Source organism: Schistocerca gregaria, chromosome 6 (genome assembly GCF_023897955.1).
Source record: "Schistocerca gregaria isolate iqSchGreg1 chromosome 6, iqSchGreg1.2, whole genome shotgun sequence".
NCBI lineage: Eukaryota > Metazoa > Arthropoda > Insecta > Orthoptera > Acrididae > Schistocerca > Schistocerca gregaria.
Genome location: NC_064925.1, coordinates 387,048,553 through 387,063,884, shown reverse-complemented (window position 1 = coordinate 387,063,884; position 15,332 = coordinate 387,048,553).

Genomic DNA, 15,332 nt, shown 5'->3' with positions numbered 1-15,332 from the left:
TTATCTCTCCTCTTTGTCTGGTATTACTACGCTGCTGCCATACAGCCAACTGGTAGACACATACCATTTCACTGCCGTAACTTACACCACCTCTGTATCTCACATGACCAGCTGTTACTAGTTTCACAGGAGTGATGTAGTTGAGGAACGATGAGGGATCAGTTAAAGATGAAAAATGTCGTGGTCTTCAGTCCTGAGACTGGTTTGACGCAGTTCTCCATGCTACTCTATCCTGTGCAAACTTCTTCAACTCCCAGTACTTACTGCAACCTAAATCCTTCTGAATCTGCTTAGTGTATTCATCTCTTGGTCTCCCTCTACGATTGTTACCCTTCACGCTGCCCTCCAATGCTAAATTCGTGATCCCTTGATGCCTCAGAACATGTCCTACCAACCGGCCCCTTCTTCTTGTCAAGTTATGCCACAAACTCCTCCCCAATTCTATTCAATACCTCATCATTAGTTATGTGATCTACGCATCTAATCTTCAAAATTCTTCTGTAGCACCACATTTAGAAAACTTCTATATCTTCTTGTCCAAACTATTTATCGTCCATGTGGCACTTCCATACATGGCTACACTCCATACAAATACTTTCAGAAACGACTTCCTGATACTCAAATCTACACTCGATGTTAGCAAATGTCTCTTCTTCAGAAACGCTTTGCTTGCCATTGCCAGTCTACATTTTATATCCTCTCTACTTCGACCATCATAATCTATTTTGGTCCCCAAATAGCAAAACTCCTTTACTACTTTAAGTGTCTCATTTCCTAATCTAATTCCCTCTGATCACCCGCCTAATTCAACTACATTCCATTATCCTCGTTTTGCTTTTGTTGATGTTCATCTTATATCCTCCTTTCAAGACACTGTCCATTCCGTTCAACTGCTCCTGCAAGTCCTTTGCTGTCTCTGACAGATTACAATGTCATCGGCGAACCTCGAAGTTTTTATTTCTTCTCCATGGATTTTAATACCTACTCCAAATTTTTTGTTTGTTTCCTTTACTGCTTGCTCAGTATACACATTGAATAGCATCGGGGATAGGCTACAACCCTGTCTCACTCCCTTCTCAACCACTGCTTCCCATTCATGCCCCTCGACAACTGCCATCTGGTTTCTGTACAAATTGTAAATAGCCTTTCGCTCCTTGTATTTTACCCCTGACACCTTTAGAATTTGAAAGAGAGTATTCCAGTCAACACTGTCAAAAGCTTTCTCTAAGTCTACTAATGCTAGAAACGTAGGTTTGCCTTTCCTTAGTCTTTCTTATAAGATAAGTCGTAAGGTCAGTATTGCCTCACGTGTTCCAGTATTTCTACGGAATCCAAACTGATCTTCCCCGAGGTCGGCTTCTACTAGTTTTTCCATTCGTGTTATTATTTTGCAGCTGTGGCTTATTAAACTGATTGTCTGTAATTTTCACATCTGTCAACACCTGCTTTCTTTGGGATTGGAATTATTATATTCTTCTTGAAGTCTAAGGGTACTTCGCCTGTTTCATACATCTTGCTCACCAGATGGTAGAGTTTTGTCAGGACTGGCACTCCCAAGGCCGTCAGTAGCTCTAATTGAATTTTGTCTACTCCCGGGGCCTTGTTTCGACTCGGGTCTTTCAGTGCTCTGTCAGACTCTTCACGCAGTATGGTATCTCCCATTTCATCTTCATCTACATCCTCTTCGCTGGCCGGAGTGTCAGTGCGGTTCTAGGCGCTACAGTCTAGAGCCGAGCGACCGTTACGGTCGCAGCTTCCAATCATGCCTCGGGCATGGATGTGTGTGATGTTCTTAGGTTAGTTAGGTTTAATTAGTTCTAAGTGCTCAGAGCCATTTGAACCATTTGAATTTACATCCTCTTCCATTTCCATATTGTCCTCAAGTACATCGCCCTTTTATAGACCCTCTATATACTGCTTTCACCTTTCTGCTTTCCCTTCTTTGCTTAGAAATGGGTTTCCATCTGAGCTCTTGATATTCATACAAGTGGTTCTCTTTTCTGCAAAGGTCTCTCTAATTTTCCTGTAGGCGGTATCTATTTTATCCGTAGTGAGATAAGCCTCTGCATCCTTAGATTTATCCTCTAGCCATCCCTGCTCAGCCATTTTGCACTTCCTGACGATCTCATTTTTGAGACGTTTGTATTCCTTTTTGCCTGCTTCACTTACTGCATTTTTATATTTTCTCCTTTCTTGAATTAATTTCAGTAATTCTTCTGTTACCCAAGGATTTCTACTAGCCCTCATCTTTTGACCTACTTGATCGTATGCTGCATTCACTACTTCATCTCTCAGAACTAACCATTCTTCTTCTACTGTATTTCTTTCCCCCATTCCTGTCAATTGTTCCCTTATGCTCTCCCTGAACCTCTGTACAACCTCTGGTGTAGTCAGTTTATCAAGGTCCCATCTCCATAAATTCCCACCTTTTTGCAGTTTCTTCAGTTTTAATCTACAGTTCATAACCAATAGATTGTGGTCAGAGTGCACATCTGCCACAGGAAATGTCTTGCAATTTAAAACCTGGTTCCTAAATCTCGGTCTTACCATTATACAATCTATCTGATACCTTTTAATATCTCCAGGGTTCTTCCATGTATACAATCTTCTTTGATGATTCTTAAACCAAGTGTTAGCTATGATTAATTCTTCTTCATCATTTGCAGAGCTAGTTGGCACATAAACTTGTACTACTGTAACAGGGTGTCGTGTCTATCTTGGCCACAACAATGCGTTTACTATGCTGTTTGTAGTAGCTTACGTGCACTCCTATTTTTTATTCATTATTAAACCTACTCCTGCATTACCCCTATTTGATTTGTATTTATAACTCTGTATTCACGTGACCAAAAGTCTTGTTCCTCCTGCCACCAAACCTCACTAATCCCCACTATATCTAACTTTATCCTATCCATTTCCCTTTTTAAATTTTGTAACCTACCTGGCCGATTAAGGGATCTGACATTCCACGCTCCGATCCGTACAACGCTAGTTTTCTTTCTCCTGATAACGACGTCCTTTTGAGTAGTTCCCGCCCGGAGATCCGAATGGGGGACTATTTTACCTTCGGAATATTTTACCCAAGATGACGTCATCATCATTTAAGCATACAGTAAAGCTGCATGCCCTCATATGAGAGAGTGGCCGAAGATGAAACAGGTCACTCCCGGCCGGGGCATGTTTTTGATTCTTAACTGGTCAGGGCCACGCATCTGCTGCGTACTAACCGTGATCAGGAGGCTAATTGTATCTGTGAAGAGAGAACGACCACAGAACCCACCTCTATACTGTGACAGTCGGTAGTAAATAAAGACAACCAATACAATCACACAACGACGTGACACAACCAGTTGGAGACCAGACCTTGCGGACCGAGCTCAGTGAGTGTGCAGGTACAATATTTAGAGGGCTGCATAAAGAGTACTTACAGCGACAACAGCACTAACTATGAATGACTCCGCAGACAATACAAATGAGGTAGTAGTAATAGTAGTGGTAGTAATAGCAGATGAAAGCGGCACAGGGGAAGATGGAGCAACATAGAATAAGGATTAAATGGAAAGTACTAAAATAGGTAAGGTAATACACTATAACAGCGATACTCAAAGTATGTTCTACAGTGATCTGAAACCCCGCAAGATCTCTGCAAGGGCTCCGCGAAAACAATATAAACCTAAAGAATCTACATCTACATGACTACTCTGCAATTCACATTTAAGTGCTTCGCAGAGGGTTCATCTAACCACAATCATACTATCTCTCTACTATTCCACTCCCGAACAGCGAGCGGGAAAAACGAACACCTAAACCTTTCTGTTCGAGCTCTGATTTCTCTTATTTTATTTTGATGATCATTCATACCTATGTAGGTTGGGCTCAACAAAATATTTTCGCATTCGGAAGAGAAAGTTGGTGACTGAAATTTCGTAAAAAGGTCTCGCCGCGACGAAAAACGTCTATGCTGTAATGACTTCCATCCCAACTCGTGTATCATATCTGCCACACTCTCTCCCCTATAACGCGATAATACAAAACGAGCTGCCCTTTTTTGCACCCTTTAGATGTCCTCCGTCAATCCCACCTGGTAAGGATCCCACACTGCGCAGCAATATTCTAACAGAGGACGAACGAGTGTAGTGTAAGCTGTCTATTTAGTGGACTTGTTGCATCTTCTAAGTGTCCTGCCAATGAAACGCAACCTTTGGCTCGCCTTTCCGACAATATTATCTATGTGGTCCTTCCAACTGAAGTTGTTCGTAATTTTAACACCCAGGTACTTAGTTGAATTGACAGCCTTGAGAATTGTACTATTTATCGAGTAATCGAATTCCAACGGATTTCTTTTGGAACTCATGCGGATCATCTCACACTTTTCGTTATTTAGCGTCAACTGCCACCTGACACACCATACAGCAATCTTTTCTAAATCGCTTTGCAGCTGATACTGGTCTTCGGATGACCTTACTAGACGGTAAATTACAGCATCATCTGCGAACAGTCTAAGAGAACTGCTCAGATTGTCACCCAGGTCATTTATATAGATCAGGAACAGTAGAGGTCCCAGGACGCTTCCCTGGGGAACACCTGATATCACTTCAGTTTTACTCGATGATTTGCCGTCTATTACTACGAACTGCGACCTTCCTGACAGGAAATCACGAATCCAGTCGCACAACTGAGACGATACCCCATAGGTCCGCAGCTTGATTAGAAGTCGCTTGTGAGGAACGGTGTCAAAAGCTTTCCGGAAATCTAGAAATACGGAATCAACTTGAGATCCCCTGTCGATAGCGGCCATTACTTCGTGCGAATAAAGAGCTAGCTGCGTTGCACAAGAGCGATGTTTTCTGAAGCCATGCTGATTACGTGTCAATAGATCGTTCCCTTCGAGGGTATTCATAATGTTTGAATACAGTATATGCTCCAAAACCCTACTGCAAACCGACGTCAATGATATAGGTCTGTAGTTAAATGGATTACTCCTACTACCCTTCTTGAACACTGGTGCGACCTGCGCAATTTTCCAATCTGTAGGTACAGATCTATCGGTGAGCGAGCGGTTGTATATGAGTGCTAAGTAGGGAGTTATAGTATCAGCGTAATCTGAAAGGAACCTAATCGGTATACAATCTGGACCTGAAGACTTGCCCGTATCAAGCGATTTGAGTTGCTTCGCAACCCCTAAGGTATCTACTTCTAAGAAACTCATGCTAGCAGATGTTCGTGTTTCAAATTCTGGAATATTCCATTCGTCTTCCCTGGTGAAAGAATTTCGGAAAACTGCGTTCAATAACTCCGCTTTAGCGGCACAGTCGTCGATAACAGTACCATCGGCACTGCGCAGCGAAGGTATTGACTGCGTCTTGCCGCTTGTGTACTTTACATACGACAAGAATTTCTTCGGATTTTCTACCAAATTTCGAGACAATGTTTCGTTGTGGAATCAATTAAAGGCATCTCGCATCGAAGTACGTGCCAAATTTCGCGCGTCTGTAAATTTTAGCCCATCTTCAGGATTTCGCGTTCTTCTGAACTTCGCATGCTTTTTCCGTTGCCTCTGCAACAGCGTTCGGACCTTTTTTGTGTACCACGGGGGATCCGTTCCATCTCTTACCAACTTATGAGGTATGAATATCTCAATTGCTGTTGCTACTATATCTTTGAATTTGAGCCACATCTCGTCTACATTCGCATAGTCAGTTCGGAAGGAATGGAAATTGTCTTTTAGGAAGGCTTCTAGTGGCACTTTATCCGCTTTTTTAAATAAAATCATTTTGCGTTTGTTTCTGATGGATTTGGAAGAAATGGTATTGAGCCTAGCTACAATGACCTTGTGATCACTAATCCCTGTATCAGTCATGATGCTCTCTATCAGCTCTGGATTGTTTGTGGCCAAGAGGTCAAGCGTGTTTTCGCAACCACTTACAATTCGCGTGGGTTCGTGGACTAACTGCTCGAAATAATTTTCGGAGAATGCATTTAGGACAATCTCGGAAGACGTTTTCTGCCTACCACCGGTTTTGAACAAGTATTTTTGCCAACATACCGAGGGTAGGTTGAAGTCCCCACCAACTATAACCATATGAGTGGGGTATTTATTTGTTACCAGACTCAAACTTTCTCTGAACTGTTCCGCAACTATATCATCGGAGTCTGGGGGTCGGTAGAAGGAGCCAATTATTAACTTAATTCGGCTGTTAAGTATAACCTCCACCCACACCAATTCGCACGGAGTATCTACTTCGACTTCACTACAAGATAAACCACTACTGACAGACACAAACACTCCACCACCAATTCTGCCTAATCTATCTTTCCTGAACACCGTCTGAGACTTCGTAAAAATTTCTGCAGAACTTATTTCAGGCTTTAGCCAGCTTTCTGTACCTATAACGATATCAGCTTCTGTACTTTCTATTAGCGCTTGAAGCTCAGGAACTTTTCCAGCGCAACTACAACAATGTACAACTATAATTCCAACTGTTTCTTGATCCAAGCACGTCCTGTAATTGCCAAGCACCCTTGACATTGCAGCCCATCCCGCACTTTCCCTGGGCCTTCTAACCTAAAAAACCGCCCAGTCCACGCCACACAGCCTCCGCTACCCGTGTAGCCGCCATCTGAGTGTAGTGAACTCCTGACCTATTCAGCGGAACCCGAAACCCCACCACCCTATGGCGCAAGTCAAGGAATCTGCAGCCAATACGGTCGCAAAACCGTCTGAGCCTCTGATTCAGACCCTCCACCCGGCTCTGCACCAAAGGTCCGCAGTCGGTTCTGTCAACGATGCTGCAGATGATGAGCTCTGCCTTCATCTCGTAAGCAAGACCGGCAGCCTTCACCAAATCAGATAGCCGCTGGAATCCAGAGAGAATTTCCTCAGATCCAAAGCGACACACGTCATTAGTGCCGACATGTGCCACCACCAGCAGCTGGCTGCACCCTGTGCTCTTCATGGCATCCGGAAGGACCCTTTCCACATCAGGAATGACTCCTCCCGGAATGCACACGGAGTGCACACTGGATTTCTTCCCCTCCTTAGCCGCCGTATCCCTAAGGGGCCCCATTACGCGCCTAACATTGGAGCTCCCAACTACCAGTAAGCCCACCCTCTGCGATTGCCCGGACCTTGAAGGCTGAGAATGATCCTCTGAAACAGGGCAAGCAGCTGCATCTGGCTCAGCCAGAGACAGTGCCTGAAACCGGTTTGTCAGACGCACCGGGGAGGCTTTCTGATCAGCCTCCGGGGACGCCTTTCGCTGTAGAATACAGAACATCAAGTCTTGTCTTACAGTCAGAAAAACAGCTCTTCTAAATATTATATCAATATTGGTCGTATTTACATCTACATCATACTCCGCAAGCCACCTAATGGTGTGTGGCGGAGGGTACTTTCGGTACCACTATCTGATCCCTCCAACCCTGTTGCACTCACGAATAGTGCATGGGAAGAAGTATACAAGTTTTTTTCCTAAGTAGGTAATAGCTGAAAATGAGGTGACAAGCAGCGTAATAAATGCGGAATAATGCTACAATCAAAAACTAAAAGCAAAAGAATTTACATTGTACGAGTAGGTATTTGGCAACTCGATACTGGACTCTAAAATATTTTGGAAGGGCCTCGATCGCACAGTTCTTTATTAAGCGTTACTCGCTTGACAATTTCACTATCAGACAGAAGTTGTGGGGTAAAGTGTACAAAGGAATTAACGATGTCAAATGTATACAGGGTGTTTCTGAAATGATGGTCAATGTTCAGGGATATGACAGGAATGATCATTCGAAGCAAAAATCTCAAGTAAACATGGGCTCTAAAACGCACACCCTAAGAGCTATGAGCAATTCTTGGTCTTCGATACTGTGAAACAAGTCTCTTCTACTGCAAGCTCTTTGCTTTCCATATTTTCGGAAGTCATAATATGGACCAAAACAACAAGAAATGTTCAGTGAAGATGTCCTTTGAAATGCATACCTTCAGTGCTATGAGCACACGTTCATCTTCGCTACTTTGAAACACAAATATTCTAATGAACAAATATATTCCACGGTGTGCTTGTCTATTCGAAGAGAATCAGTGCCCAACTGACTCTGGCCATTAAGCTAGCTAAGAACTAAATGAAGGCCGATAGGTGGCGCTACCATCGACCGTAGAAATAAAATCAAAGAGTAACTATACAAAGAAATCATATATAGAGACGAACTATATGTCAGGACATCTTTACTTACTTGACAAAACTCCCATCGGAAGTTCGAGTCCTCCCTCGGCGATGTGTGTGTGTGTTATCCGTAGCGTAAGTTAGTTTAAGTTAGATTAAGTAGTGGTAAGCTTAGGGACCGATGACCTCAGCAGTTTGGTCACATAAGATTATTTTTTTAAAAAAAGAAAAAAGTACTTGACAAAGATACATTTGTGCCACTTATACTGGGTGTCCCAGCTATCTTGTCCACCCAAAATATTTCTGGAACAATAACAGCTATTGGAAAACGACTTTCAACGGTATCAATTTAGGGCTGGGGCCCATGAATGTACATATTTGGAAACATTCTAAAACGAAAGCATATCTCTTTCTTAACACAAAATTATTTTTTTAAATGGACCTCCTATATTTTTTCTACAGCAATCAATAGCATGACAAAGCACATACACAATGGCGTTGATTGCATCGCAATATTCCCATTACATCCCGAGATATTAAGACGCGAAGTTGACACTTGAAACACCCGACATGAGCTGCTAGCTCACGTCCTGAGGCGCAGGCGTGAACCCCATGCTGCCGGTAATCGCGATTTGATTGACGTGCGTAATCACACTTCCATATTTATCAAGAGGTCCGAAACGAATAATACGGTCTGCTGCCTTCCTGCATTAACGTCGTACATTCCAGCAGGTATTTATCCCATAGGCTAGGGGTGATGCGGTTCTGTAACATATCTGTGTACCGCAACGTTAGTCACAAAGTTAACTTCGCTTATCGTTAATCCGTTCTTAAAAGGTAATGCCGTTCAACGTTAAAACTTTACTTTACTGTAGATCTAGCGCAAGTGACAGTTAATCATTCACTCGTAATAGTAAAATACGTGTTGATGGTTTTCGTGAAACGAGCAAGTGGACTAAAAGTTTTACCGTTGTTTAGGTAAAAATGTTTTGATTTGGGAAGTTCAGGTAGGACATAGAAGATGAATGTAAACATGTTTAACCAATTAGTTTTATTATCACATAATTATCAATGTTATGTTTATCTAATGCGTTAAATGACAAATTGTTGCAAACAAATGTTTCTTAACATCACTGGGTAATATGGCCCTTTGTAGAAACTTCCACTGTGATACCAGCACTACATACTAAACATAGCGTTCACATCTCATACTCAAAGTGATGCCCAATGGCTTCCACACATAGGGTCACTCTGCGGATGAAGGATACCCTACTTCGTGCTACTGTTTCCTCTTTGATGGTTGTACAAGCATCAATAATGCGTTGCTTCATGTCCTCTGGTGTTGTTGGTTCATGTTGGTAAACAGCATCCTTCACTGCTCCCCAAAGAAAATAATCCAGCGGTGTAAGGTCCGTAGATCGGGCAGGCCACCTAACTGGGCCACCTCGTCCAATCCACCTACCAGGGAACTTACGGTTCAGAAGTCGTCGTGCTCGTAAGGCGTTATGTGCAGGGCATCCGTCATGCTGATACCACATAACCATTCTCCGGTTCAGAGGTACGGTGTCCAAGAGAACAGGAAGATTGTGTCGTATAAATCTGGAGTATTGTCTGCCATTTTGGATGCCATTTATAAAGAAAAGTCCGATAATGGTATCTCCAGTAATCCCACAACAAACATTAACTTTCCATGGACGTTGATGCTCTACCTGACGGAGCCATTTTGGATTGTCTGCGGACCAATAATGCATATTCCTCATATTGACAATTCCTTTGTTGGAGAATGATGCCTCGTCGGTAAAGAGAACATCTGCAAAAAAATTTGGATTAGTCAGAAGTTTTTGCTGAGCCCACCGACAAAATGTTACCATATTGCGGAAGTCATTTCCATGAAGATCCTGTTGTAAATGAACATGGTAAGGATGAAATTTATGACGTTTAAGAATACTCTGTGCACTTGATTTCGACACACCAACTTCACGTTCAATTTGACGTGTGCTGATTTGAGGATTCACAGCTATGGTAGCGAGCACAGCAACTTCAGCACGTTCATCTGTGCGTATTCTAGGACGATGTCGAGGTCTTGGATTTAAGCTTCCCGTTTCACGTAGACGACATGTGAGACACCAAACATCCGGCGCGAAGGCGATGGTTTGTCAGGGAATCGTCTTCTGTACAGTCGTTCTGCCTGAACAGCATTTCGTCCACCCACAACAGGGTACAGTACAGGTATGTAGAGTAGGGTAGAAAACAGACATATTAACTTAATAATCATAATATTCGCTAACAATACTATCAACAAACAAGCAATCTCATAACGTATTTCCCGTCAACGTATACTCTCCATAGATCAGCAGCATTTCTACCATATCTTCATGTGTGTACATTATACTGTACAGTATAAGTTCCACAACACAACGTTTATTCACAATTTGTACTACCTCCGTGTCGTCACTAGATTACTCTGATGCACGACTACACTGGCAAGCGGTGTACTGCACGCCACAGCAACAACAAATGGGATGATTGGAGGGTGGTGGAGTACAGGAGTTTGCATGGGTCGCAAATCATAAACAAGGCAATGTGGTAACTGTGGCAGTAGTGGGAACTACGTTGGACACTTGACTAGGTAGAGCCAGGCCCTGCGCGACAGGCACAATGGGTCATATAACGCATTAGATAAACCTTATTTTGGGTGTGCAGGATAAATAAGACAACCTGACGGGTGTACACCGACCGGCACTGGTTCATATTGTGTACGTAGATACGTAAATTGTGCAAGAGGGAAACCATTATGTGCTTATGGGATTTGATGGCAGCAGACCGTATTATTCGTTCCGGACCTCTTGATAAGTATGGAGGTGTGATTACACATGTCAATCACATCGCGATTACATGCAGCATGGGGTTCACGCCTGCGCCTCAGGACGTGCGCTAGCAGCGCATGTCGGGTGTTTCAAGCTTCAACTTCGCGTCTCAATATCTCGGAATGAAATGGGAATATTGCGATGCAATCAACGCCATTGTATATGTGCTTTGTCATGATATGGATTGCTGCAGAAAAAATATAGGAGGTCCATTTAAAAAAAAAACATAAGTTTGTGTTAAAAAACAGTATGCTTTCGTTTTAGAATGTTTCCAAATATGTACATTCATGGGCCCCTGCCCTACATTGATACCGAGGAAAGTCGTTTTCCAATAGCTGTTATTGTTCCAGAGATATTTTGGGTGGACAAGATAGCTGGGACACCCTGTATAGTAGTGGTATTACATAACATTTACATAGCATGAAATGTACGTCGTAAAGTAGCATCGTGAACGGCGTAATAGAGATATTCGTTGTCCAGGAATGAAAACAGAAGAGTTATTTTCGACCATTAACTGGTGTAGTACAATGTAAACATAAAACCGATATAGATCACGAAATAAAATAAAAATATATGGTGTAAAAGAACGAGTTTCCAACCATCCAAAGCTGAAATGTAACATGAGTATGACCAAATATAGTCTTATTATAATAGTGGAATATGTAATAAGTGACATAACAGAACCATTTACGTAAGCCTAGCTGAGTGACAACATCAAATAAAATAGAAGCTAATACTACAATTTAAACTGTTCAAAAAAATTAAAAAGCCTTATGGTATAATATTGGATCGTAGTAACAGTATAGCTTTTATAAGCTTACAACCATCAGAATCTAAAATGTCACATGAGTATGACCAACTGCAATCACATCCCAGTAGACTTGCATTCGGGAGGACGACGGTTCAAACGCGCGTCCTGCCATCCAGATTTAGGTTTTCCGTGATGACCCTAAATCATTCCAGGAAAATGCCGGGATGATTGCTTTGAAAGAGCACCGCCGATTTCCATCCCCATCCTTGGCACAATCCGAGCTTCTGCTGCGCCTCTAATGACTTTGATGTTGATGGGACGTTGGACCGAGTCTTCCTTCCTTCCTTCTTCATATTACAATAATCGCACATGTAATGGCCGATATGCAACAGAACCATTAGGTAAGCATAGATGAATAATAACAACATGAATTAAAATGGAAGCTGATATTAGAATCGCAAAGATTTAAAAAAATGTATTTTTAGTTTTTACTTATTTATTGTTAAAAAGCATAGCGTTATTAATTTTAGTCCGTATAATACCCTAGCTTGAAGTGGATGCGTGAGGAGAACGAACATACATGCTTATCGTGCTTGAGGACGCAGAGTTAAGACCATTACTTGTAAAAAATTGATGCCTTGGCATGCGTGATGCTGAAATCGTCCACCAAGTAATGGAACTTGATGTTCGTCACTACACAAGCACTCAGTGACCATAGTGACGTTAGCTTTCTCTCTCTGTCTCTCTCTCTGTCTTGCTGCTTGTTGTCTTTCCTATACATGGCGTGAACATTCCACTACGGCTCTCTCCATCTCTCACCCAGAACACGTCAAACAACCTCGAACACCTCGTTGCTTCACTATCTATGTTTCACCGCCAGGGGCTATTTAAACCAGCGCCGCGAAGAGCAGAGTACAGTTTCTACACGAATTTCCGATTACAATGTACAATCCATTCGGCGCAACTCTCGGAATACCAGATAAGCGATTAGTTTTTGATATTGACCAGTAAAATTCAGTATCTTGTGACGATATTATTCTATGTGTGGCAACTGTAAAATTAAACTGTTAGTTTTAAAAGAGAGAATGAAGCGTTGGATTAAAGGTAATACAATGAACCTTGCATCAAACGTTTAAATATGGTACACTCTAAGGATGCAGCATCATCCTCAAAGACTTGTAATCAAGGCTATGAGATTGAAGAAGGTGATTTAAAGTTTTCGAGCTACATTGTTTCAAAGAGTAAGTTATCTAACGAATCACCAAAAGCGAAGAAAAATCTTACATGAATCTTTGATTTGTTGATTCTAACGGCTGGCCTATCTGTATGTTATGCAGCAAGCTACCTCCGAAAAGTTCCGTGAGACGTGCTAAGATATGGTGACATTTGAAAACTATACATCCCGAAAGCAAGGACAAGAAAGAAGAACTTTTTACATATAATGAAGAAAAAAATTATTGAATAGTCGAAAAACTACGAGATACACGATCCGACCTGTGAATGAAAAAGCCGCGGAGGCATCGTATTTGTCGAGCTGCCGCACGGCAAAAGCTGAAACTTCCCCTCTGAATGAAAAGAAAGACTGTGCTGGTAAACTTCTACGTTATTAGATACAGAAACAGCCTAGTAAAACTGAACGTACTCAGACAGTTTTCTCTTTACTTATTCTGATCATTTCTAAACTGGCAAACAATATTTTAGCTCAACGCAATCTGACTTTCAATAATCCCTACAAAATAATAGCCCCAACTAACAATAACCTATACCCTTCATGAATCACCTACCTCACAAAAATCTTCATTACTATTGCAATACAGCGAGCGCCAATACTGCCAGCTAAATAAAAGCTTCTAACTACTGAAGGCACTAACTACTTATAGGCATATAGTTGGCAAATGAAAGCTTTTGATAGAGAACAAACACTGTAATTACCATAATAGTGTTCAAAAGTAATATATATATATATTCTTGGCATCTATTTTGACAAATTCCCTTTTTCTGACTGACACACGTCCAGATCGTCCGCTCAAATTAACATCTCAAAACTCTGGGATCTCTCTCCTCGCATCCACCACTGCTGGCGGCTCACAATCAACTGCCCAACGCTACTCACTGTTCACATCCAACTGCGCAACACTACACTAGTAAATAATTCAACAATTAGTCCAACCAGCCACACAGCGCTATGTGGTGTCACCAATATAAAAACCTAAACAACCTACTTACAAAGCGAGCGAATCGAGCACTAACGCAGAGGATTTAATAAAACCATGTGGCAAGACATAACACATGATATGCTCGATGAAAAATCTGCAAAGGATCTTTCTATAGAGCTACTTTCAAACGACAATGTTTCGCACTCTGTATCAAACAAGAACTAGTTGGCAACCTGCAACACACCAGATTCGTCTTGCAAATGGACGAATGAACTGGCCGTCTTGCTGGTAACTGTACGATATCCATATAAATGTTTATGTGCGCACCGGTGCACACTGTCGGAATTTTTTTTTTTTTTACCATTATTATTTTTCATGTGAATTATCTCGACTGCAACGATTTTACCCATATTTGCAGAGATGGAGGCCAGGAAATGACTAGTGAAACAGCAGGAGCGGTATCACTAATAAAAGGCAAAGGTCTAAATTATACACTCCTGGAAATGGAAAAAAGAACACATTGACACCGGTGTGTCAGACCCACCATACTTGCTCCGGACACTGCGAGAGGGCTGTACAAGCAATGATCACACGCACGGCACAGCGGACACACCAGGAACCGCGGTGTTGGCCGTCGAATGGCGCTAGCTGCGCAGCATTTGTGCACCGCCGCCGTCAGTGTCAGCCAGTTTGCCGTGGCATACGGAGCTCCATCGCAGTCTTTAACACTGGTAGCATGCCGCGACAGCGAGGACGTGAACCGTATGTGCAGTTGACGGACTTTGAGCGAGGGCGTATAGTGGGCATGCGGGAGGCCGGGTAGACGTACCGCCGAATTGCTCAACACGTGGGGCGTGAGGTCTCCACAGTACATCGATGTTGTCGCCAGTGGTCGGCGGAAGGTGCACGTGCCCGTCGACCTGGGACCGCACCGCAGCGACGCACGGATGCACGCCAAGACCGTAGGATCCTACGCAGTGCCGTAGGGGACCGCACCGCCACTTCCCAGCAAATTAGGGACACTGTTGCTCCTGGGGTATCGGCGAGGACCATTCGCAACCGTCTTCATGAAGCTGGGCTACGGTCCCGCACACCGTTAGGCCGTCTTCCGCTCACGCCCCAACATCGTGCAGCCCGCTTCCAGTGGTGTCGCGACAGGCGTAAATGGAGGGACGAATGGAGACGTGTCGTCTTCAGCGATGAGAGTCGCTTATGCCTTGGTGCCAATGATGGTCGTATGCGTGTTTGGCGCCGTGCAGGTGAGCGCCACAATCAGGACTGCATACGACCGATGCACACAGGGCCAACACCCGGCATCATGGTGTGGGGAGCGATGTCCTACACTGGCCGTACACCTCTGGTGATCGTCGAGGGAACACTGAATAGTGCACGGTACATCCAA